At 44.2% G+C, this 23140-nt stretch overlaps 1 protein-coding gene across 6 annotated transcripts in view; it reads left to right on the plus strand.

The window, feature by feature from the left end:
- The window catches only part of BACH2 (BACH transcriptional regulator 2), a 245195-nt gene that overhangs the window by 151653 nt on the left and 70402 nt on the right, over positions 1-23140 (plus strand). For 5 of the 6 annotated variants that reach the window (XM_077926155.1, XM_077926158.1, XM_028722984.2 and 2 more), the window contains one exon: positions 7699-7853. The exons of the other annotated variant lie outside the window; for it this stretch is intronic. The gene's annotated coding sequence lies outside the window, so the exon portion shown is untranslated. The remainder of the gene's footprint in view (positions 1-7698; positions 7854-23140) is intronic. 6 annotated transcript variants of the gene reach the window in all.

The raw sequence follows: 23140 nt of genomic DNA on the forward strand, positions 1-23140 counted from the left end.
CAGCAGTAGGTAAATAAAAGAAATAAACAAAACCCCAAATTGAGTCAGTATTGGTTATTAATAGAGAAAAGTAATTGATGACTCAAGCATTCAATGCTATGGAAGTTTCCGAGTTTCGGTTTCATGTTAGGTTCTTTTTAGGAATAGTTTTTGTTTTATAGTTGAAGTCAGATTTGTGTTCTACATCACTGCTCAGTCAGAAAAGCAGTAATAAGCTTGGGCAGAAGACTGCTTTGGATCTGTGTAATAAAAGTAGTCCAGCTAATAGGATGAAGTAGATGACGTATAGATCTTTCCCTTTACAATTATAACTGGGGAAATTTGTATCTATATTTTCATTTGTTAAAGAAACAACTGAGTCAAACTGTAGCACTTGCTGAGTTTCCTTTATTAGTCATTTCAGTCAGGGTGTATGTTAAATTGGTGAGTCAGAAGCTGAGATGCAAAATATGTTTCTGAATGACAGACAGAAACAAAACACAACTTTGAAAAAAACAAGTGCATTATATTTATTATTGCTCGTTCATTGGTAGTCTAAAATGCACTGGACGTCAGCAGTCCCATAGATTCCTCTTAGTAAAACCCATCCAGTCCTGCTGCAATTATGGGGGGGGGGGGCGGGGAGGGAGGAAACTGAAGTTGGAACTGTCTGGCACATCTAATTTTTGGATTGGAGAACAAATTCCTAGTGAATGATTTCACTGCCTGTAGTGCTGTCTGATTCAGTTACAGCATTTGATGGGACTTGTTGGAAGTATTTGCAAAGACAGGATGTTACTACATTTGAGGTCATATAATTGTTGTTGTTTTAAATATGTGCTTTGCATTCATGGCATTGAATTCAGTGACTTAACAGTCCCGTCCTTAAGGTACTCCACCTGCTCAAACCTGAGCCAACAAAACACTCCGAGGATTGGAACATAAGGCTTGTGTGTACTATTGCGATTTTTCTGTGCTAAGTCTGAATTTGATTTAGCTTTAGCCTGCAGGAGGCCTGCAACATCTCAACTAACTCAATCTCAGGATCCCTGTATTCACCAGCAGAGCTACTAGTGTAAATAGTATTTGCAAAGCTTTTACCTATCACATCTGGAGGAGAAGCAAATGTTACTACTAACAGATGACACCTAACATATCTAACATCTAACAAATAATGCATGGTGTTGGCAATCCTAAACAACTGTATGTGTTTGGCCATGGTTGGCATATCTGGACCCTCTGATTTCTTTTCCCATTCTTTTATTGCTTTTGCCTGTCCCACCTAGCACCTAAGTGGCTGCTTGCCTCAGTGAGCCATGCCACTCTTCTGTGTAGTTGGAGGGGAAACATTGCAGCAATGTTGCTTGTTCCTAATGTAAAAGAATGTATAAAGCTTGGGATTGAGTTACATGAGAAACTGCTTTGCCTCTTTCTTATTATTATTTAAATTTATATCTTGCCCTTCCTTGAAAAGGGTGGCAAACACAGGCACCCATTGTTTGTACTTCATGGAAACAACTGAGGACATTTTTGTTTTGAGAAACTTTTCCAGTTGGCTGTTTTTGTTTCCTTTTAAAGGTCTGTGCTTTGGGTATTTGTTATTATTTAAATCTATCTTTAGTTGTTTTCTAACCTAATTTTAGTTTTTTGTATGTAGCTTATGTGAAAGACGATTCATAAAGATGGTGGTGATGGTTTGAGGTTGATATATGACAAAATGCAGGTAGATTGTGAGACTCTTAATCTCACAATTGTGGGTTTGAGCCCCACTTTGGGTTGTGGGTTTGAGCCCCACTTTGGGCAAAACGATTCCTGTATTGCAGGTGGTTGGACTAGATGACCCCTTGTTCCTTCCAACTCTAAAATTACCCAATTCTATGAAATGCTTACACAAAGGATGCATGAATAAAACCAAGTATAGCTATTTTAGCACAAAGCACTCCTAATTTATCAGGAGTTAGAGGGGCCCTCTACAAGCCCTTGGATCCATCTTGTGCAGGTATAGGCTTCAGTAAACTGCCATATAGACACGGAGCAATGGATCCAAACTACAAGAAAGAAGATTCCACCTAAACATTAGGAAGAACTTCCTGACAGTAAGAGCTGTTCGACAGTGGAATTTGCTGCCAAGGAGTGTGGTGGAGTCTCCGTCTTTGGAGGTCTTTAAGCAGAGGCTTGACAACCATATGTCAGGAGTGCTCTGATGGTGTTTCCTGCTTGGCAGGGGGTTGGACTCGATGGCCCTTGTGGTCTCTTCCAACTCTATGATTCTATGATTCTAAATAGTATCTTGCAGATTTTTATAGACACACGAGTGAGAAACTTGACATCAGTATATTTTCCTATCTCTTGTAGAGAATGTCTCTGCTCCAGTGTTAGAAAGTCCCATTGTTCTAGGTGCATTTTGCGACAGGGAATTTCATTACGGTGAGCAGTTTCTGAGCTCTGGGCACTTAAGATTTAAGATTAAAACTGCAGAGTGGAAGGAAAGGAGGACCTTGTTTTGCTTCCTCACTTCCAGGTACTCTCTGAAGACTGAAGAAGAGACCTTCTTAAGAATATTAGGGGGTGGGCAAGGGAAGGACTAGACCATGTGAAAAATGAACATAATATTTTAGCTGCAGTTCATTCATTTTCAGCTTTATATTCTTGTTATAAAAAAGCGCGCCTACACATTCCGTAGCACCCATAATCTAGGTTTAAGGTGCTGTTTAGCTCTTAGCTTTCACATCTCAGTTTCCAACACTTCTCTACTCCTGTGTAAAGGGATGTTTATTTCTGGAAAGGGAAGGGGGAAACCAGGGCATTACACTTGAATTAAGTGTATGAAATTGCAATGAATTAAACAGGGCAACGTGTTTTTAAAATGAAATATGCAAATTTCTTCTAGTACTGTTGGAATCTATGGATTTGATTTTGATCTCTAGGTGTGTTTCCGCCCCTTTGCTTAGGTATGCTATTTCCCTGTGCAAGCTAAGCCAAGCCAAGCACAGACACAAGTATCAAACCACATTCCATGCTCCCACGACTCTAGGGAGGGCCTGTGTTTCAAAAACAATTAAGAAGTAATATACATGGAAGTGGGAAGATTAGAAGGGAGGGGAGCAGAGAAAGGTTTCTTACAGAGGTACAGCCATGCGTTGAGCACCAGCCCTTACTATGCAAATTTAGGCAGGTTTCCCTGCTGCTGTGTCTTGTGCAAGCGCAGTCCAACTTTCAGTAGAAACTGCTGCTGTGCATCTGCTGTCAACAAGACTTCCCATGCATCCTATGCTGCCTAAGGACAGAGCTCCAGTTTTATGGCACTCTTGGAATGACCCACATGCTTTTGGTATTCATGGATACAGTGGTACCTCTGGTTACGAACGCTTCTGGTTATGCATGCTTCAGGTTACGAGTTCCGCTAACCTGGAAGTAGTTGCTCCTGGTTGCGAACTTTGCCCTAGGATGTGAGCGGAAGTCGCACGCCAGAGGCACACGTGCAGTGGGAGGCGCCATTAGTGAAAGCGTGCCTCAGGATAAGAACAGTTTCAGCTTAAGAACGGACCTCCAGAATGAATTACTGTAAGTTCGCAACCAGAGGTACCATTGTATGTGATACAATATATGCGTACACAAAGCAGAGCCAATAGGGTGATTCACTTCTTCACTCACAGCTGCCCCATACCCCTTAATTTTGAACATTTGTATCTAGATAAAATGTAAATAGTTTATTGCTTCAATTAACTTGGAATTCCAAATAGTTGTTGGCAGGGGCGGACCTGCATTTTGGGGGCCCTGAAGCTTGAACTGGGGCCCCCTTTGCAACCAGCAACAAAGTTTGGGTAACCACTGTTATCTTCTTCAGTGGGTTTGTTCCTTGACAGATCACCACATTAAAAGAAAGAAAAAAAGGTACTACTTCTTAGATTTTTATTAAAATTGCTGCATTGGATTATCTCACATATCAAAGTCACTGGTGTGAATAAAAAATTATTATGCCTTATAGTTTTTGAGGTATAGCTCAGTTGGTAGAGCATGAGACTCTTCATTTCATGGTCATGGGTTCGAGCCCCACTTGGAGTGAAATATTCCTGCATTGCAGGAGGTTGAACGAGATGATCCTTTTGACTAAAGATACCTGGGATCTTCTGCATGCAAAGCATGTATTCTGCTAGCAAACTGTGACCAGTTCCTCAAATATAGCAATACAGGAACATAGGAAGCTGACTTATATCAGGTCAGCCCAGTGTTGCCCGCTCTGACTGGCAGGAGCTCTCCAGGGTCTCAGGCAAAGCCTGTGCATTTTGAAATACCCGGACACCTTTATCTTTTGGAGTGGGCGGGGCAGTTGAAATTCTGGGTTAACTATTCAGTTGTCTTCTGCTGGGCTGCCAAGAATTTTAAAGGGATCAAGTTGCCCCCCCCCCCAAAAGTTGTTGTTTTTTGTTTTGGCACTTCCATTTCTAACTTCAGTCCAGGAAAAAGAACTTTTTGGCTTCAAAATTTCCAGGCCTGCTATTCCTCAAAATGAGGTTAAGCTTAAATTGTGCCAAACATTTCCTCAAATGCTGTTTAGTACAGAAAGGAATTCAAACGTTTGCAACTTGTTTTGACTAAGTTTAGGGAAGTGACCTGATCCATTTAAACTAAAAAACTAAGCAGGGTCCTATTATATACTTGCTAAGCCTTCCCGCAATGTGTCTGTAAGCAGTTCCAGCTAGAGCTGAGATTTTTTATTTGGTCACATGAGCTAAGTGAACTCTTGGAGACACACACAGTGTGTGTGTGTGTGTGTGTGTGTGTGTGTGTGTGTGTGTGTTCATTCTACATATGTTCAGTCAGTGACCTTCGTCTGAGGAACTCAGGGATTTTTACAGCCTTTCCCCACCTTAAGATACCTGTTTGAATTTCTGTGTGTTCAGAATAAGGTTATAAAAGCATAGTGATGGTGCTACTAGAAGGAAAATTACATGGGTGTGGTATATCTCAGTGGTCCTACTTCACCAGTAAGGAGGAAGATGGAGAATCTGTCCATTACATCATAGTTGTAGCAATTGAAGCAGGGTCTTTCCCCTTGACTTTAGGGAACTTCCTGTAGTAGTCCGTGCTCAGGCTTGCAGGACTTGAAAGCCAGAACCGTGTCTTTAGCACAAATTGATAGCAGTGAAGTTCAGAAAGAATTTGGTGGTTTGGAGGCTTTGTGGAGAGCTCCAGGTAGAAGCTGAATTGCTGCATTTTTGAGCTAGTTGAAGTTCCTTTGTGGTTTTTAAGGTCAGCCCAACATACACTGCATTTTACAAGCCAAGTCATGTGTATTGTTGCAAACCAGTATTATTTAAAATATAGGAACAGTAATCCTTGCTTTGTCTTAAAGGGATGTTGTGAAGCATCTTAAGATGATATATGTGAGATGCTCTGAGCACTTGGAGTGCCCTATATAAATGTGCATTGCTGCTTGAAAGGACGCTCTCTACTTATGCCATCTTCTGCTTTATTGTGTTTTGTTTTTAAAGTGTCTCATTTCCACTTCATTAATTCTAATTTCTGCTTGAGTTCATTCAGGCTGAAACAGAAATCACAGTCCATACCATGGTGATCTTGCAACATTTGAAGCAATCAGTATTGCTGGTTTAGTGCATAACTTTCAGAAGTCATGGTAGTTTCTGGAACAGGTCTAATCAGCAAGTAATGGGTTGTTCAAGGAAGAAGGGGGCAGAATTAGAAGCCTGTTCTGGTGGAAGATAATGCTTTTTCTTCCACCCCGTCCCACTCCTCTTCAGCAATTTCGTTCTTCCAGATTATTTCCCCAAACGAGTAGCCTCCAGCTGTGGTAGAATAGCCTCAAGGCAGAACACACATCTTAAACAATGTTTCTGCCAAACCAAACTCCTTGTTTGTTTGTTTGTTTGTGTGTGTGAGTGAGTGAGTGAGTGAGTGATTGCATTTGTTTTTTTGTTTTTTGTTTTGTTTTTTGTTTTGTTTTTGTTTTGTTTTTGTTTTGTTTTTTTTGGAGCAGCAGACATGGGTAGATAGATGAGCATTGCTTTCTAGAGATTTGTGGGAAGCCTATTCTCTATACTCAGTTTTGTTGACCTATGATCTACATCTACAACTACCTCCATGAGCATATAGCTGCATTCTGTTGTACTGACCTTGTTTGTGTGGCTTGGAGTGTGAAGCCAATGCAGGAAAAGGATTCATATATACTTGGGTGGAGGTGTTTTACATCAAATCTTGATCAATGGGAGTATGTTCTCCTTGTGCCTGTTTTTGTTTTTGTTTTTTTGTGGGGTTTTTTTGGTGTGTGTAACGAAATTATTTCTATTAGTCATTCCCACATTTCAGAATAAGAATAGCTGTATAAAACAGAAGCATGGGATGGAGTTAAGACTAGACACAGATGTTTAGCAATGCATTAGGACAAGGTTAGATTACAACTTACCCTAGCCTGACCCCTGAGCAGAGAAATTCCTGCTTTCATTTTATAGGTCATGTGTTAAACTTAATACGCTCTGGCTCACTCAGTGTAGTGTAAGGATATCTGGGGAACACAGGGAGAGAAATAGAGAGTGAGACATTTGCAGAAACGGAATGAAATGTGTGGGATGCAGTCCCAGGCTTCTACAGCAGTGAACATCAATCACACCTTCCAAGAACAGGGTGGACCTGGTTCTCACTGAGGTGGCAAAGTTATGTTTGGGCTCTGCCACGTCAAGACTGTCCCGTGCTATGAAATGGCCACCCACTGAAAAAGAAAAAGGTGTGTACATATAGATATCTGGCATGCCAGAAAGAAGCCTTGGCTAGAATCTTCTTCCCTGAATCCTTGTGCTTGAATCTTGCTTGTGGGTTGCCTACAAGCCTCCGGGCAGCTACCATGAGAACAGAATGCTGGACTAGATGGGCCATTGGCCTGATTCAGCAGGGCTGCTCTTATGTTTTTGTGTTAGCTTTCACATAAAGCCTGGAGTGAAACAGCAGAGACATCTGTACTAGGCCACAGACTTTCCCATCATGTCTCAAGTTTCTCCCACCTCCATTCCAACCTTCCTCCCAGAACAATTGTAATTTGACTGGAAAAAGCAAATGGGGCTCTGTTATGACAAACACACACACTACTACTTTTGCTACACATGGACTTGTTGATATGTGCTTTTCATCTTTCTCTACAAATTATTTAAGATTTTTACCATCCAGGTAGAACTTGAGTTCTGTATTTATTGAGAATGGTTTATGCAGGCTTTCTGCCCCACCTTACTTTATAGATTGGCAGACAATAGTAGATGACCCAGTGTACAAGGCACTATGTTCCATGCTTACAGAAAGTAATTTCTTCTTTGTGGTTTTCTGTGGTGCATCAAAGACAGGTTATGTGCCTGTACAGAACAGCATTTGGAATCTTCCAGAGCTAAGCAACTGAAACATTTATGTAGGCCACAAATGACTAACACAGGTAGGTATAAGTAGACAAGCAAATTTTGAAAGAAATGTTAGCTGGGCTAGTAATTTTTGTGGATTTGTGTGTGTGAGAGAGAGAGACTCTGGCTTTGCTCATTATCAGAACATCCTGAGAATGCTTATTGATTGACTCATTTCTTTAATGCCACTGAAGAACAGAAGCTCAATGTATAGCTTTTAATTCATTATGAGATTATAAAATTTTGTAGGGGAAAGGGAATGCTTGTGGCAATGCAAACCTGTTTTCTCAAATGTGTCCTGATGTTTTGTTATGTTTAGGTTGCCACCAGAGAAGTTGAGCTGCCAGAAGCTTGCCCTGTGAATCTTCAGGTGTTCTTATCTTAATGGATTGCTGTAACCTACTAATCTCTCCATTTGTCCACTTCCCTGTTTCGTGAGAATATTAGCCAGCACAGATCCTGGGAAAGTTACATGTAAGTCCTGCTTTTGATTCCTATTTCATCAAAAACAAAACAAAAAAACTATGCAAAGAAGTGGGGGTTTTTTCCCAACTGGTGGGGGGGGGATCCATATAGCACTTGTTAAATCATCCTAAAAGCTGTAATTCGTCAGATAACATTAGACTGTGAATAAATTGATCTTGAAGTACTTATTGTCTCTTTAAAAACTAAATGGAGAATGTAATTTTGTCAATTTGTGGGCTTCCTAAGTATGTTTTCTGCCACAGCTGAACTTGTCACAAAGTACTTTATAAATAGCTTAGGCTTTTTTAGCTTAGGCTTTTTTCTCAAAAGTAGGCTAAGTTGATGTGGTGTGTGTTTGTGCATATATATGCGCAAAACAGGGTAATATTTCAGTTGAGGTGTGGAGAGGTTGTACTGATAAATCACTTCTCAGAATCAGCCTACAGATTCAGCCAGACATCTCTCCCCCCCCCCCCCAATAAAAAATACAGTGTGGCAACTCCTGCATTTCAGTGCCCAAGTATTGGCATTTTGGGGAAATCAGGGTTTTCGAAGCTTCCAAAATATACAGAGCTAGCTACATGGCAGATTCCTGGTTACTTATTTCTGTGCAAGTAGCTAGTGTGTGTTAACAGAAGAAACTTCGGTGGTACCCCGCAAGACGAACGCCTCGCGAGACGAAAAACTCGCAAAACGAAAGGTTTTTTCGTTTTCGAGTTGCCTCGCAAGACGAATTTCCCTATGGGCTTGCTTCGCAAAACGAAGCTTGCCCCGGGGACAGCGGGTCTTCTCTTTTGAAGCAAGGGGCGGCGGGGAGATCGCTTCTCCCCACCGCCCCTTGCTTCAAAAGAGGTCTGCCCCCGGACCTCTTTTGAAGCAAGGGGCTGCGGGGAGATCGCTTCTCCCGGTGCTCCGAAGCGGGGGGGGGGGGGCGGGAACACCTGCCCCAGCCGCCGGGCTTCGTAGCGCTGCTGCGAAGCCGGGCGGGGGGCGGGAACACCTGCCCCAGCCACCCCGCTTCGGAACGCTGCTCCGAAGCGGGGTGGGGGGGCGGGAACACCTGCCCCAGCCGCCGGGCTTCGTAGCGCTGCTGCGAAGCCGGGCGGGGGGCGGGAACACCTGCCCCAGCCACCCCGCTTCGGAACGCTGCTCCGAAGCGGGGTGGGGGGGGCGGGAACACTTGCCCCAGCCACCGGGCTTCGTAGCGCTGCTGCGAAGCCGGGCGGGGGGCGGGAACACCTGCCCCAGCCACCCCGCTTCGGAACGCTGCTCCGAAGCGGGGTGGGGGGGCGGGAACACTTGCCCCAGCCACCGGGCTTCGTAGCGCTGCTGCGAAGCCGGGCGGGGGGCGGGAACACCTGCCCCAGCCACCCCGCTTCGGAACGCTGCTCTGAAGCGGGGTGGGGGGGCGGGAACACTTGCCCCAGCCACCCCGCTTCGTAGCGCTGCTGCGAAGCCGGGCGGGGGCGGGAACACCTGCCCCAGCCACCCCGCTTCGGAACGCTGCTCCGAAGCGGGGTGGGGGGGCGGGAACACTTGCCCCAGCCACCGGGCTTCGTAGCGCTGCTGCGAAGCCGGGCGGGGGGCGGGAACACCTGCCCCAACCACCCCGCTTCGGAACGCTGCTCCGAAGCGGGGGGGGGGCGGGAACACTTGCCCCAGCCACCGGGCTTCGTAGCGCTGCTGCGAAGCCGGGCGGGGGCGGGAACACCTGCCCCAGCCACCCCGCTTCGGAACGCTGCTCCGAAGCGGGGTGGGGGGGCGGGAACACTTGCCCCAGCCACCGGGCTTCGTAGCGCTGCTGCGAAGCCGGGCGGGGGCGGGAACACCTGCCCCAGCCACCCCGCTTCGGAACGCTGCTCCGAAGAGGGGTGGGGGGGGGCGGGAACACTTGCCCCAGCCACCGGGCTTCGTAGCGCTGCTGCGAAGCCGGGCGGGGGGCGGGAACACCTGCCCCAGCCACCCCGCTTTGGAACGCTGCTCCGAAGCGGGGTGGGGGGGCGGGAACACTTGCCCCAGCCACCGGGCTTCGTAGCGCTGCTGCGAAGCCGGGCGGGGGCGGGAACACCTGCCCCAGCCACCCCGCTTCGGAACGCTGCTCCGAAGCGGGGTGGGGGGGGCGGGAACACTTGCCCCAGCCACCGGGCTTCGTAGCGCTGCTGCGAAGCCGGGTGGGGGGCGGGAACACCTGCCCCAGCCGCCGGGCTTCGTAGCGCTGCTGCGAAGCCGGGCGGGGGGGCGGGAACACCTTATGAAGGCGGGCGGGGGGCGAAAGTCTTTGTCCCCCCTGCCTGCCTTCCCAGGGGCTTTTAAATCGCCCCGGACAGTGGAGAAGTCCTCCGCTGTCCCGGGGCGATTTTAAAATGCCGCCCGCCAGCATTTTAAGATCGCCCGGACAGCGGAGAAGTCCTCCGCTGTCCCAGGGTTTTTTAAAATGCTGGGGGTGGGAAGAAAAGCCCTTGTCCCCCCCCCCCCCCCAGCCTTCAGAAGAGGTCCGGGGACAGTCTGTCCCCGGACCTGGTCTGAAGGCGGTTTCCCTAGGAACGCATTAATTGATTTTCAATGCATTCCTATGGGAAACCGTGCATCGCAAGACGAAAAAACCGCAAGACGAAGAGACTTGCGGAACGAATTAATTTCGTCTTGCGAGGCACCACTGTAGTTGCTTGAATCTATCCCTAATGAAACAGTTGCATATAAAATGTGTACCACGTAAACACACTAGATGGATGCCTTTGGTAGCACACTTCAAATGGTGCTTAGGTTATTATTCCGAAGCAAAATCAAAGTAGGAATTTAGGAACTCACATACTCTGGTGACTTCCAATGTGTCTTTCTTGCTGCATAAATACAGAGTGCGCCCCAGGATTTTCTGGCACATCTCAGAGAGTTCTGAAGGTAACTGTTGATTCACATGAGATTGCTCTTACTCTGACTGCTCTAGGGTAACAAGAAACTTCCGGCTAGCCTTGAGCTGGGCTAGAGGATGAACGCTTCCCAACATTATGCCTAGTGATGCCTACTCAGAAACATTATGCCTCTAAATACCAACTGCTAGGGAAGAACAGCAGAAGAATACTATTGCCCACATGCCCTGCTTTGTGGGCTTTCTGTAGCTGTCTGGTTAGCCACTGAGAGAACAGAATGCTGTGCTGGATAAGCCTGTGGTCTGATTTCCTCAGGATTATTGTCCTCTTTCTGTTTTCTGCTTTTCTTTTTGCTTTCTTGGTGACAAGGGCTGTATTTAATTAGATGCCAGGGCTGAATTTGATGCAGCGACTGTTGCTCCACGTGCTTTTCAACATAGAACTGCCCCAGTCAGTGCAAATGGAGGACATGGGCGGGTATAGAACCTCCCTTCATTTCTGCCTTTGTACCTTGCAACTTTTCAAGTGCTTTTCTTATTTTCTCTTCGAGCTGTTGACAACTCATCTGATGGGCTTTTGAGAGCAGAATAATATGAGGGTGTGTGTTTTAAAATTAGACAGTGCTGTTTGTTATGCAGGAGGAGCAGTACTAAGATAACATGCCTCTGCGCATCTGAGAATCATATGGCCCTGTGTATTTTACCAGTATCAGCATCAGTATCCCACTGTTTCCAACCAGTGAATACATGTCTTATACAGTGGACGCTCGAGTTGCGAACGTGATCTGTGTGGGAGGCACATTCGCAACCCGCAGCATTCTCAACCCTCAGCGCCGCGTCTGCGCACGTGTGGGTTGCGATTCAGCACTTCTGCGCATGCGCAAAGCTCGATTTAGTGTTTCTGTGCATGCACGAACACTGAAACCCGGAAGTAGCCCATTCCGGTACTTCCGGGTTCTGCGCGGTGCGCAACCCGAAAACACACAACCTGAAGCATCTATAACCCGAGGTATGACTGTACTGGGTTATGCCATCTGTCTATGCATCCCAGCATTGTCTACTCTGATTGGCAGTAGTATTCCAGTCAGCCTTAGATTCACCTCAGCTGGTACCTGACCCTTTTAGCTAAAGATGTTGGGGATTCAACTTAGGCCCTTCCACATGGAAAGCACATGAGATATGACCCCTCTACTGCTTAATTTCCAGAGCTGACTTGAATTTTGGGGCGCTGCTTTGAAATTGCTTACGTCTGCATGCTTTCCCACATTCCTGTATGAGCCGTGCAACCTGTAATAATCCATTTGTAACGTACGTAATCCACTTCAAATGGACTGTTACAAGGACAAAATAACCCTCTGGCCCTCTCTTCTCCAAATGGATCTTGAGAGCAAAGGGCTTCCCCATAAAGCCAGTGAAAAGCATTATGTTCCATTCATACAATCCAAAACTTTGAAAATCAAAATAGCTGGCGAGGAACATCAACGCTGCTGGTATTCACACTCCACATTCTTTTGCCTGCTCATAATTACTAGAAAGTGCTCTTGCACTGAACTGTCAGACAACAGGCAACAGCGTTGATCACACACCGCTTTATGTATGTCCTACATGTGGATGAATGGTAGGACACAAACCAATGGCTTCAAGTTACAAGAAAAGAGATTCTGTTTAAATATCGGGAAGGACTTTGACCGTAAGAACTGTTCAACAGTGAAACAGACTCCCTTTATGCTGCACCCTTAATTTGGTACTTTTATACTCCACTCTTTCTCATAAAGCAGGGTACCTGCCTCTACTACCACCCATTTTGTCCTCATAACAACCATGTTATGGTTAAAGGAAGCACTTCTGTTGTGCAGTTGGTCAGTGCGTCTTCCTGTGAACCATTGCAGGGTGCTGAATTTGATGACCCTTGGGGTCCCTTCCAACTCTACAATTCTGTGAATGATGTTGTTAAATAAAATGATAGTGTACCATTGGACAATCGAGTAAAAGGAAGGATATGCCTTATACTATGGACAGGAAGATTGTACCATTGAGCTCCATGTTCAGTGTTAGCTCCCTGCTTCAAAGGTTTTGCTTAGGAGCATGTGTCAAAAGAGGGAGAAGGGGAACAAGAAACGTCAAGCTATCCATGAGAGAAAATTTGAAACTTTTTTGTGTGTGTTAGTGTCCCTGCCTCCAGACAGCTCGTCATTTCATTCCTATTTTGACCACATGGACAAAAAGCCTAAATTGATGGAGCATGACTTAACATTGCCCATCCTATTCTTCCCAACCCTGCTTTGCCTGTATGACTTATGTGTCCCAGTGTAGTCACTGTTTATTGTATTTGCTTTCGTTCTATTGTGACTCTTATATTTATCAAGGTTTGTGAACCTCAGACCTTATGGCCAAATGTGGCCCTCTAGGCTTTCCTATCTGGCTCTCAAAACACACCTTACTGACCCTGCTTTGTATCCCGAGTGCTTTGCTTGGCTGGAATGTGCCTTAAACTCCCACAAGAGATTTCTGACAGTGTTGGTGATTGTGTTGTTTTTGAAGGAAGGAGTGAAAGTGAACTAGAGTCAAGGAGAGAGACAACAGTGTTCTAGTAGCAGCTTGCAAGCATGGGAATGAGGACAGCTTAAATCCACAATGTGAAAGTATTGGAGGACAACTCAAGGCAACTGTAGAAAGCTTTGAAACACAATGTTTAGGTTGGCAAAAACCCATGCGCATTGGTGCAGTTTGCTGATAAGCTCACAAAAATATGGACCTATATTTCCCAGATTTGGGTCTTTTAGTTGAAGCTTCCCAGTTCCGTTATAAATATAAATGACCTCAGAACTGTCAGGTTTTTGTAAATGGGAAAGTGCCACCAGAACCACTTGTAATACTTGGGATCTTTTTTTGTCTTTGGGTATGCTGCTACTTTAGACGAGGCTGGGTACTGTGATGCCCACTATTCATAGTCTTGGGGGTCATGTGATTATTTGCAGCTGCTCAGATAATTCTACCAGGATAACCCAGAAAGAATTTGTAGAATGAAAACTGCACTGGATCAATGCTCGGGAACGTGAAATATTCTGTATAAGGACATCTGTCATTCACACTCCTGGTGTCCCCAGCACAACTTTAAACTACCCCTTTCTTGAAAACGGCTTCACACATTGCACTTTTCATTCAGATGTGCAAGTGAACCACTTTATGTGTACCCAGGAACGTTCGTGTGTGGGCGTGTGTCTTCTCTTTGTGCATTATACAGCTCCAGGCTCCCTCTTGCATGTGCATGCTGTGGCATGTGGCCACCATGTAACATTTGAAGGGGCCCAGCGTCTCTAAGCCTATTCTGTACTTGGAAAGTATCAAGTACACTATTCAAGGATAACCATCTTTGGATTCAGACTTGGTGAAGGATTTATGGCCTGATTCAAGAACATGCCACAGCGGCAAACGGAATATTTAGAGGAAAGCAGGCTGCATACACGCCAGTGCAAGGATGAAAATCAGCACATAATGCTGGCACAGCCACCACTGTACTTCAGATTGCAGGCAGTACTTCAGAGTAGACACTTAGGATGTGAATTAATGTGCTTAAATCTTTGTGCTAACGGAACAAAGAAGCTGATTAAAGGTGTATGGCAAGCATGAATCATACATAGTGGTGCCTAACGGAATAGTGTGTGTGTGTGTGTGTGTGTGTGTTAAACGAGTGGGTTTTGAGCCAGCAAATGCTGTCATTATGGCTACTTTTAGCAAGTGCTGCATTCTTGCTTCAGAGCAGTCCATTTCACATAGCGTTACAAGATTATTGCCTTCTGAGCTGTAGCTTGAAGCATTTTAGTTGCTTTTGCATTTGAACAACACTTAACTTTTAATGTTGAAATTCGTTTTTTGAAAAATGCTAAGGTCATCATATAACATTAAAAGTATAGTGTTGTTTTTTATATAGTGCCAGTAACATTGAGAGTACCATGAGGCTTCTAAAGGTTTAACTATCCATCATTCTTGAAGAACATAGGAAGCTGCCTTATACAAGGAAGCAAGTGCCTTATAGCTCAGAATTGTCTCCACTAAATGGGCAATGGTTCTTGATGGTTTCAGGCAGAGATCCTTCCCAGCTGTACCTGAAAATGTCATGGATTTAACCTGGGACCTTCTGCATGCAAAGCAGATGCTCTTCCCTTTGCAGTTTCAGTTTCGTAGCTTTCAGGAAATTGCAACATGTTCACAAATCCATTAAATTCATGGTTTTACTTAAAACTATCTTTTGATGGACTGTTAGCATCTGTGTGCAATTTTGAAAGTGCAGTGTATTTTCCTTCATCTTCCTAGCCCTCACTTCCCAAAGAAAATACTAGTATCTATGCATACTAGCATCCATAGATCTCAACCTCCTGGTTGTAACACTGCCCCCAAGGATTATTGCTGAATCCCCAGTATGAACTACCCATGTTCTAGCTGATGACTGCACACATATGTATATTCTCACATCACATTTCACGTGTGTGTCTCCCCCACCCCATCCACTTTTTTTTTACACCACAGTGTGGGAATTGTCATTGTTTTGAAGTTGCTGGAGTTGTACAAACTGAAGCTTAATCCAGGCGAGAACAATGCACTATTGATTCAGGTTTCTTGTGATCTAGGAATAGGTGTCCAATCTGTATTGGACAGGTAGTGCTCCTCTTTCTTAAAAAGTTCTCAGCTTAGTGGTGATCCTGAATGGCCAACAGCAGCGGCCAGGGACGCCTTTTATCAGTATGTGAATTGCATCATTTCCTTGAGAAGTCAGACCTTGCCAGCGTCATTCCCACTGTAGTCACCCTGTATGCTCTAATGTTGGGACTGCCTTTGAAAACAGATAGGAAGCTTCATCTGGGGCAGAAAGTGGCTGCCAGGATATTACTAGAACTGGCAGATTGTACACATAATTCCAAAATTATGCCATCTACATTGGTTTCCGCTTTGTTTCCAGGCTCAATTCAAAGTGCTGGCTCCCTAAATTTTTCATCATTAAAGATCAAAACCAGCACTTTGAAGTAGTTTCTGAAAAGACTGCAACCAGACTATATATTAATCATCCCCACTCACATGAAACTTGCCTGACTCATAAGATCCTCTTCTGTGGCCAGCTGAGTTCCATCTGCCCCTGCCATTAAAAGTGTGGTGGTGGGCACAAGGGACAAGTCCTTTTATTATTATTATTTTGCAGCGCCAGAAAAACAGTTGTTACAACCACTGTCGGTTTACTGGTGTGCCACCTTTTCCCTGATAAACAGCACCCAGAGTGGCTTGCAGTAGCCTCTGAACCAAGTGCAATTGACAAGAATATGCATAATAAAATGTATCACCGCAGCATTCCAAGACAGTTGGTTAACAATTCAGTTTAGAGCATATGGGAATAGTATAAATTGGGGTTGTGCATTCCAGCCAGGCAAAAACACTCAAGGTGTGAAGCAGGACCCCTGAGGGGTGTGGCCTGGGGAGAGTCCCAAGGGCCAGGTGGAGAGGCTGGGGGGGGCACATTTGGCCCCCTGGAATGAGCTTCTCCATCCCTGAGTTAATGTTTCAGATGGCTCTCCAAAACCCCTGCGGTTAATAAATGCAATATTAAACTAAGACTGGACAATCCACTAAAAATAAGAAATTAAGCTACAGTAATAAAAATCCTGAAACAGGATTCAAATTAACCACAATATAATATACCAACCCACATTACAGAACAGGATAACAGTGTAAAGCGAAAATTTCTCAAAACCGTTTCAAAACAAATCAGCAGAACGTTAGGTCCATAATCGGCGTATCATGAACCCGACGAAAAGCATATCATATTGATACATTCAAAATTATACCTACATATTAAACAGTCCTTTTAAACTCATGCTTAATAATAATAATAAAACACCAGATTTAGCAGCAGAAAATTAGAACTTTAGGAATTGGGTGCTTTAACCAGAGGCAGGAGCAGTTGGTATGGTTTAGCCTGGTTTGTATGAGAGCTGCTGCTGGAGTCTTTAATCTGAGATATTATAACCCTGAACTGCAGCAGCAACAGCAGCCCTCATAGAGATTAGGCTAAACCATGCAAATTGCCTCTCTTCTTATCCGTTTCTCAAGACTCTCCCAAGGCTTTGCCCCCTCCCCAGCTCTACTATACACCCTCCATCAGTGCTTTTGCCTGGTGAGAATACGTATGTCCTTAAACTGTGATAAGCCTCTGACTTCTGTGTAGCTAGACTGTAGCCTGTTGGACAAAAAGTAAACATGACATCTGTTGCTCTGCCCACTTTTGCTTCTGGTTCAACTCACTTTTGCATGTTGCCCCTGGAAGGTTGCCCACGTGGAAATGCAAGCCTTGGACTAAATAAGTTTTAACCCCCACTCCCCCAGTCTATGCTTTGTTGCCCTTTTTTGACATGCATTTGAAAGCAGGCTCCCATCCACGTTCTTGCACAGGTCTTGCATGAATCTTTCTTGATGTATATACTCAAGCAGAGCTGGATCAGAGCAGCATGGTTGCAGAAATGTGTGTGCTGGAAATTGTTCTGCAAGGGGAAGACATGGGCTCAATAACTTCATATATAATGTTATCGGAAGGTGTTGAACGGTCAGCCATCTGTCACTGTCATACAGGATAATAAAGCTAATGGAACTGCTGACACTTGAAATAGGACAGCATCATAGTGAGAAACTGCTATTTCCCTTTTTTATGCCTTTGCTGGAAACTGCACTATGCAGACACTAAATTAAGATAAATGCCATTTGTAACCCCACTGAACATAAAATTAAAGCTTGGAAGCCATTTCACTGTGCATATTGGATGCTTTTAAATATTCTAGCTTTTGTTCCCTGCTTCCAGTCGTTTTCTCCATGTCCTAACACTAATGTGAAATGTCCCTTAAGTTACTGTAATGCTAAATTATTTCTCCCCCAGCCCCCCAGCTGCCTACCAGATGCTGCTTGTAGCTTTTTTAGGTTGCAACCTGTGTATACTTCTTCACATCCCAGATTGGTAGGACCCCCCCCACACACACACACATACACAATGTTGAAGGTAACTAGAAGGGATGCATTTTCATACGTTGGCATTGGGCAAAGAGAGCTCCGTGGGGAAAGAGCCAAAAATTGCAAGCTTCAGATACTTGCTTCGAGACTGTAGCAACAACAACAAAAGAGTATATTTTAAGATGGTTTGTGGTGGTAGTTTCTTTTGTACCTAATAATAGCCAGGGTTATATAGAGGCACTGGGAAAATAATCACAGCTGGCCCTCCATAAATCTTGCCCCAGTGATGAACATTTCCCTGTAGGTCAGTCGCTGTCTTTTATGGCCCGTAAAGTTTCCCATAGAATCCTTCACATGCCAAGCGCTAGTCATTTATTTCAAGACAATTTCAATGAAAGATTACTTAAAAATACGATACTAGTGAAATCCACTTTCCCTAACCTTAGCCAGTGAAACTCAAATTCTTCTCACCACATAAGTTTTAATTTTACTGCAGTTTCAATACTTCCTTCTGTGCTCGTCCCATACTGTACAGTCATTTAGTGTCTGATCTGAGGGCATTGTGGTTGCAGCTTGAGTAAGATGTGACCCATTTTTCATAACACTTCTAAATGCTACAAATACCAGACGTATTTGGAACTTCTACAACATGAAATAATCTTCAGAAAGCACGTTGCTGCTGCTGTTAATTTATTATATAGCACTTCTAGTTTTAAGTGCTTTTACAGTAATCGTTTGTTAATTCCCTCATTCATCCTGGCATTGCGCTCTGTGGGAAGGGTCAGTTTTAGTCCTGTTTTGTCCCTAAGGGGGACAAAACATTTAAATCTGGGCAAGTGAGTGAAGGCCGAAAAAGGTTCGCAATCCCTGCACACAGCCATCTCTTCTCAGTAGGTGAAGTGAGGCAGCCACATCAGACAGCTGATTTTCAGTGCTATGAAAGAGCAGCAAATGGTTAGTTACTTTATTAATGTCATTTTTGCTGCTGGGGGAGAGAAACTTGTGGGATTTATTTTTATTTTTATTTTATTTTTTTTGCCTCAGGTGCTAAAATAGCTTAATTTGCAGGGTGGGAGGCATTTGCTACTCTACCTCAGGCAACAAAATGCCTTGGGCTGGCCCTGATTAATCATTAGCTTATTTACAGTGACTAGAGGAGAGTTCACATTAAGCCATGTCATAATGGAAGGTCAATGGACATAACAATGTGCAATTTCAGAAAGGGGGTTAATGGGGGAGGGAAGGAAGCTGGCTTTCTGAACTGTCTTCATCCAACTGTGTCTGCTCTCAAGGTGGGTTTCTGCTAAATAGGCAGAAGATGTAAGCGAAGTTAGTCATGTGCGTGTTAAAAGAGAATTGCTTCTGAAATGCATGTATTTCACGGAAAGAAAACAAAATTAGGTATGCATGAGACCCATAATGAGGGGAAAGGCGCACAGTGTTGTGTGTCATATGTATTAAAAATTAGTCTAATTTGCAAAGCAAGTTCTGAAGTACAGTATTTAGTCCCAGCATCATGCTTGACTGTACAATGTTTCTGTGTCTTCAGGTACGATTATGACTGCTGGGGTTTTTTCTTCTCACTGTAATCTATTTTCTGGGAGGGGCCATAGCTCAGGGGCTCACGGCACCAAATCTGCATGCAGAAGGTCCCAGGTTTAATCCTTATCATCACTGGGGGGAAATATTGTGTAGAGTGTGATGTGAAAGACACTGAAAGCTTCTGCCAGCCAGAATGGATCATACTGGACTACATAGACAGATACTCTCTAACCAGCCATAAGGCAAGTTTGTACATCGTTCATGGGTGGACCATTCATAAAACTCCCCAGCATTAAGTTGCTCGGCAGCTTCTTTGTTAACTATTTACAATGTGCATAATCCAGACAAAGTGCTTAACTTGGACAACTAATTAATTTCAGTGGAAGAGTTAAGAGCCTTCTTCAATAGCTGCCGCTGAAATCAGGGGTATTTAAAAGGGCTTGAAAGTGACTGCATACTATGCGGTGTTTCCACATAACCTCAGCCTTTTCCATTTGAAATACAATGCTAGCCGTCCTTACGGCGGGGCTTTATGTTTTACTGACTGTCCGTGTATGTTTATTTGTTCATCTCCATTTATGAATCACTTCCTATGAAACATCTCAAAGCAATTAATCATTTAAAATGTTACTGTTTGAAACATATGAAAAACAAGTTTGTATACGAGAATCATTTCAAATCTAATACAGATAGTGACTAGGATGTTCCTCAGTGCTCTGATTAACAGTAGTGATCATATAGGTATATAGCAGGGAATCATGTATAGTTTGGGATCCCCCCTCCCTCAGAGCAAAGGTTAACATATCACCTCATCATCTTGACATGTTTTCTGCAGCTTTTGCCGATTATTGCTTTGGCATCTGCATGTATCAATTTACAGCAGAGATTTCCATAATGGAGCCAATCCTAGACAACCTCCAGCCTGCATGAAACCCTTACCTCATGTCCTCAAGGGCGACCTAGATTCATGTGGGCAGAGAACTGCTCCAGTAAAGTAGAAAGAGAGTGAGATAGGAGATCCAATTATAAGGAGCAAAAGTGGTGTTCAGGTGAGGAATGCAGAACCCAGACCGATTCCCTTTTAGCGCTGGAGTCTCTAGTTGTGGCGAAATAACCTGTTGGAAGAGTCAAACAATGAGAAAGAGGATATTCTGTCCGCATCCCGCCCCCTTTTGGTTCATAAACCGGACCTACCTACATACATTTCCTTCCTGCTTCCTAGGTGATTTCAGCAAGTCTGATGGTGACACAGGGATCTGTCACCATCCTATCTAGTTCAAACCCAAGCTCTATACATTCCCACCCCCTATATCTGTTCATCAAGAACCAACTATGTTTTTGGGTGGCGAGGGCAGATGGAGAGGAAGAGACTTGTTCTGGTTTGGTTTTAAGTGAGCCATCAGTCTGGGTTTCCCCCCCACTCTTTGTCTTTGTTGCATTTTTGTACTTGCCTTGTAGGTGTTGGAAGTGTGGGCGGACAAGAAAAATTAGTGGTTTTAATAAGACTTTCCATCTATTGCCCTTTTGTGTACAACTGAAAATAAAGACTCATATAATCTGGAGCCGTAGACCAAACATAGTCAGTCTGTTAAATGCTCACAGTTGGCTGACTTGCAATCCTGCCTCTGTCTGTCTGGTAAGATCTATATTTTGTATTTGGCAGCTAACTCAGTTGAATTGAAAGAGGGTTTTCAGGTTAAAATAGCAGTTGTTCTTTATGAGATAAAGTATTTGAACTTGCTTACTTTTAAAAAAAAAAAAGCAAAATAGTGTGGATGTGTAAAATAGTTTTCAAAGGTTTGACGTAAGTGGCAACGAGGCCTTGTATTCTTGGTTAAAATTTATCACCCCAAAGTGCAATTGTGCGTTTAACATGGATCTGGATGCAAAACCTGCATTTCTGGAGAAAGCCAAGATCCATCAAGCATGGCACCAGATGGTTGTTGTAGGCAGGGCATGAAAGTGATAGGTATCACCTGTTGTTTCTTTGCCAGCATCTGGTGGTCAGGGATATTCTGTACAGTACATTCTGTACATCGAGGTTCTGTTTACAGGTGTATAGACCTAGGCTTGAATCCACTTGTGTCCTTCCATTCATGGAAGGATGTTTGATCCAGCAGATGCCTCAACTGATGGTAGAGAAGACCTAGTCTTTGCCCATTTCCCTGTCCTCTTTGCATCTTTTTGCACCTTTTGAAAATCTCTCCCAGAGGTTTGAAGGATCATACAAGTCAGCATGGAAGGTGATGCACAGCTCTGCAAGGAGAAGGGGGAATCATCTCCCCACCTCTTCCATTAGCAGAGGCCAGGCTAGAGCAAAGGCTCTTTGGTAGACAGAAGGACAAAAATGGATACAAACCCTAATCTCTAAATCTATGGTGGCCATGTTAATTGACAGTGCTTTGTTTGCTTCTCATTACTGTTGTTTGTTTGTTTGTAGAATTTATATCCTGCCCTTCATCACAGGCAACCTTTCAATGGGTCATTTATTAATGAAACGAACACATACAAGAAAAACAATCAAGAAAACAATTAAAACTACGTAAACAACCTAAGCCCTCACATTCAATGTGCTCCTTGAGCAAAAGATATTTGAGGGAATTTGTCTTAGCTGGCTAATTTGTTTGTTTGGAATTTTGGCGATTACAGATCTGAGAAGTTGAATATGATCACTTGTGGGGTTTCTGTTTGTTGTGTTTTAACTTTTTGTGTAATTGGAATGTGAATTGTATCCCTTAAATATTGTATATCTCCTGAAGACATTGCTGTATCAGGAGATGAACAATTTGAATGATTATTATAATATAAAAATCAAGCAAGTGGCTTGATATATCAATCCCCATCGCCACCCAAATGATAAAGGAAAAGTAAGAGTGATTTTAGGGATGCGGGTGGCGCTGTGGGTAAAAGCCTCAGCGCCTAGGGCTTGCCGATCAAAAGGTCAGCGGTTCGGATCCCCGCGGCAGGGTGCGCTCCCGTTGCTCGGTCCCAGCGCCTGCCAACCTAGCAGTTCGAAAGCACCCCCGGGTGCAAGTAGATAAATAGGGACCGCTTACTAGCGGGAAGGTAAACGGCGTTTCCGTGTGTGCTGCGCTGGCTCACCAGATGCAGCTTTGTCACGCTGGCCACGTGACCCGGAAGTGTCTCCGGACAGCGCTGGCCCTCGGCCTCTTGAGTGAGATGGGCGCACAACCCTAGAGTCTGTCAAGACTGGCCCGTACGGGCAGGGGTACCTTTACCTTTTAAGAGTGATTTTAGCTATTGGACAGGGTGGCACTTGCAAGGCTTTAGTTCTGATACAGAGTGTCCTAAATAGCTCAGGGTCCAATTACCTGAGAGAACACCTTCTCACCTGTAAACCAGCCTTTATGTTAAGATCAGCCAGGGAAGCTGTCCTGGCAGTGTCACTTATTCCTCAGGTTTGGTTATCAGTGATGTAAGGGAATGCTTTCTTGGTTGTGGCAGCCCAGCTTTGGAACTCCCACACTTTCTGAGATATGCCTGGCACCGACGTAGTTACATTCACCCAAGCTTGGGGTGCAGTGCAATTATCTGACTGGATGTTTCTGTAGTTGTTGTAATTTATCTGCCATGTTTTGTGCTGTTGTATGCTGATTTTAAGTTGCTGGTTTTAATGTATGTCTTACTGCTACTCACTCTGGAACGGTCATTTGCGATGAAGAGTGAGATATATCTTTTTCGAAGAAAGAAATGTTTTAAATAAATCAAAAAGCATTTGCGGGGGGGAGAGTTCTTGTAGAAATAGCCAACTGCATATTGAGTTCACCCCTCCCCTCTGTAATGGGCAAGACACTGATAAATATATATGAGCTTCCGATGTACTACTTTAGCTGTAGTTTGGTTGCAATCATATGAAAAGCATGGTTGTATGAGTAGGCCT

Source organism: Podarcis muralis, chromosome 3, assembly GCF_964188315.1.
Source record: "Podarcis muralis chromosome 3, rPodMur119.hap1.1, whole genome shotgun sequence".
NCBI lineage: Eukaryota > Metazoa > Chordata > Lepidosauria > Squamata > Lacertidae > Podarcis > Podarcis muralis.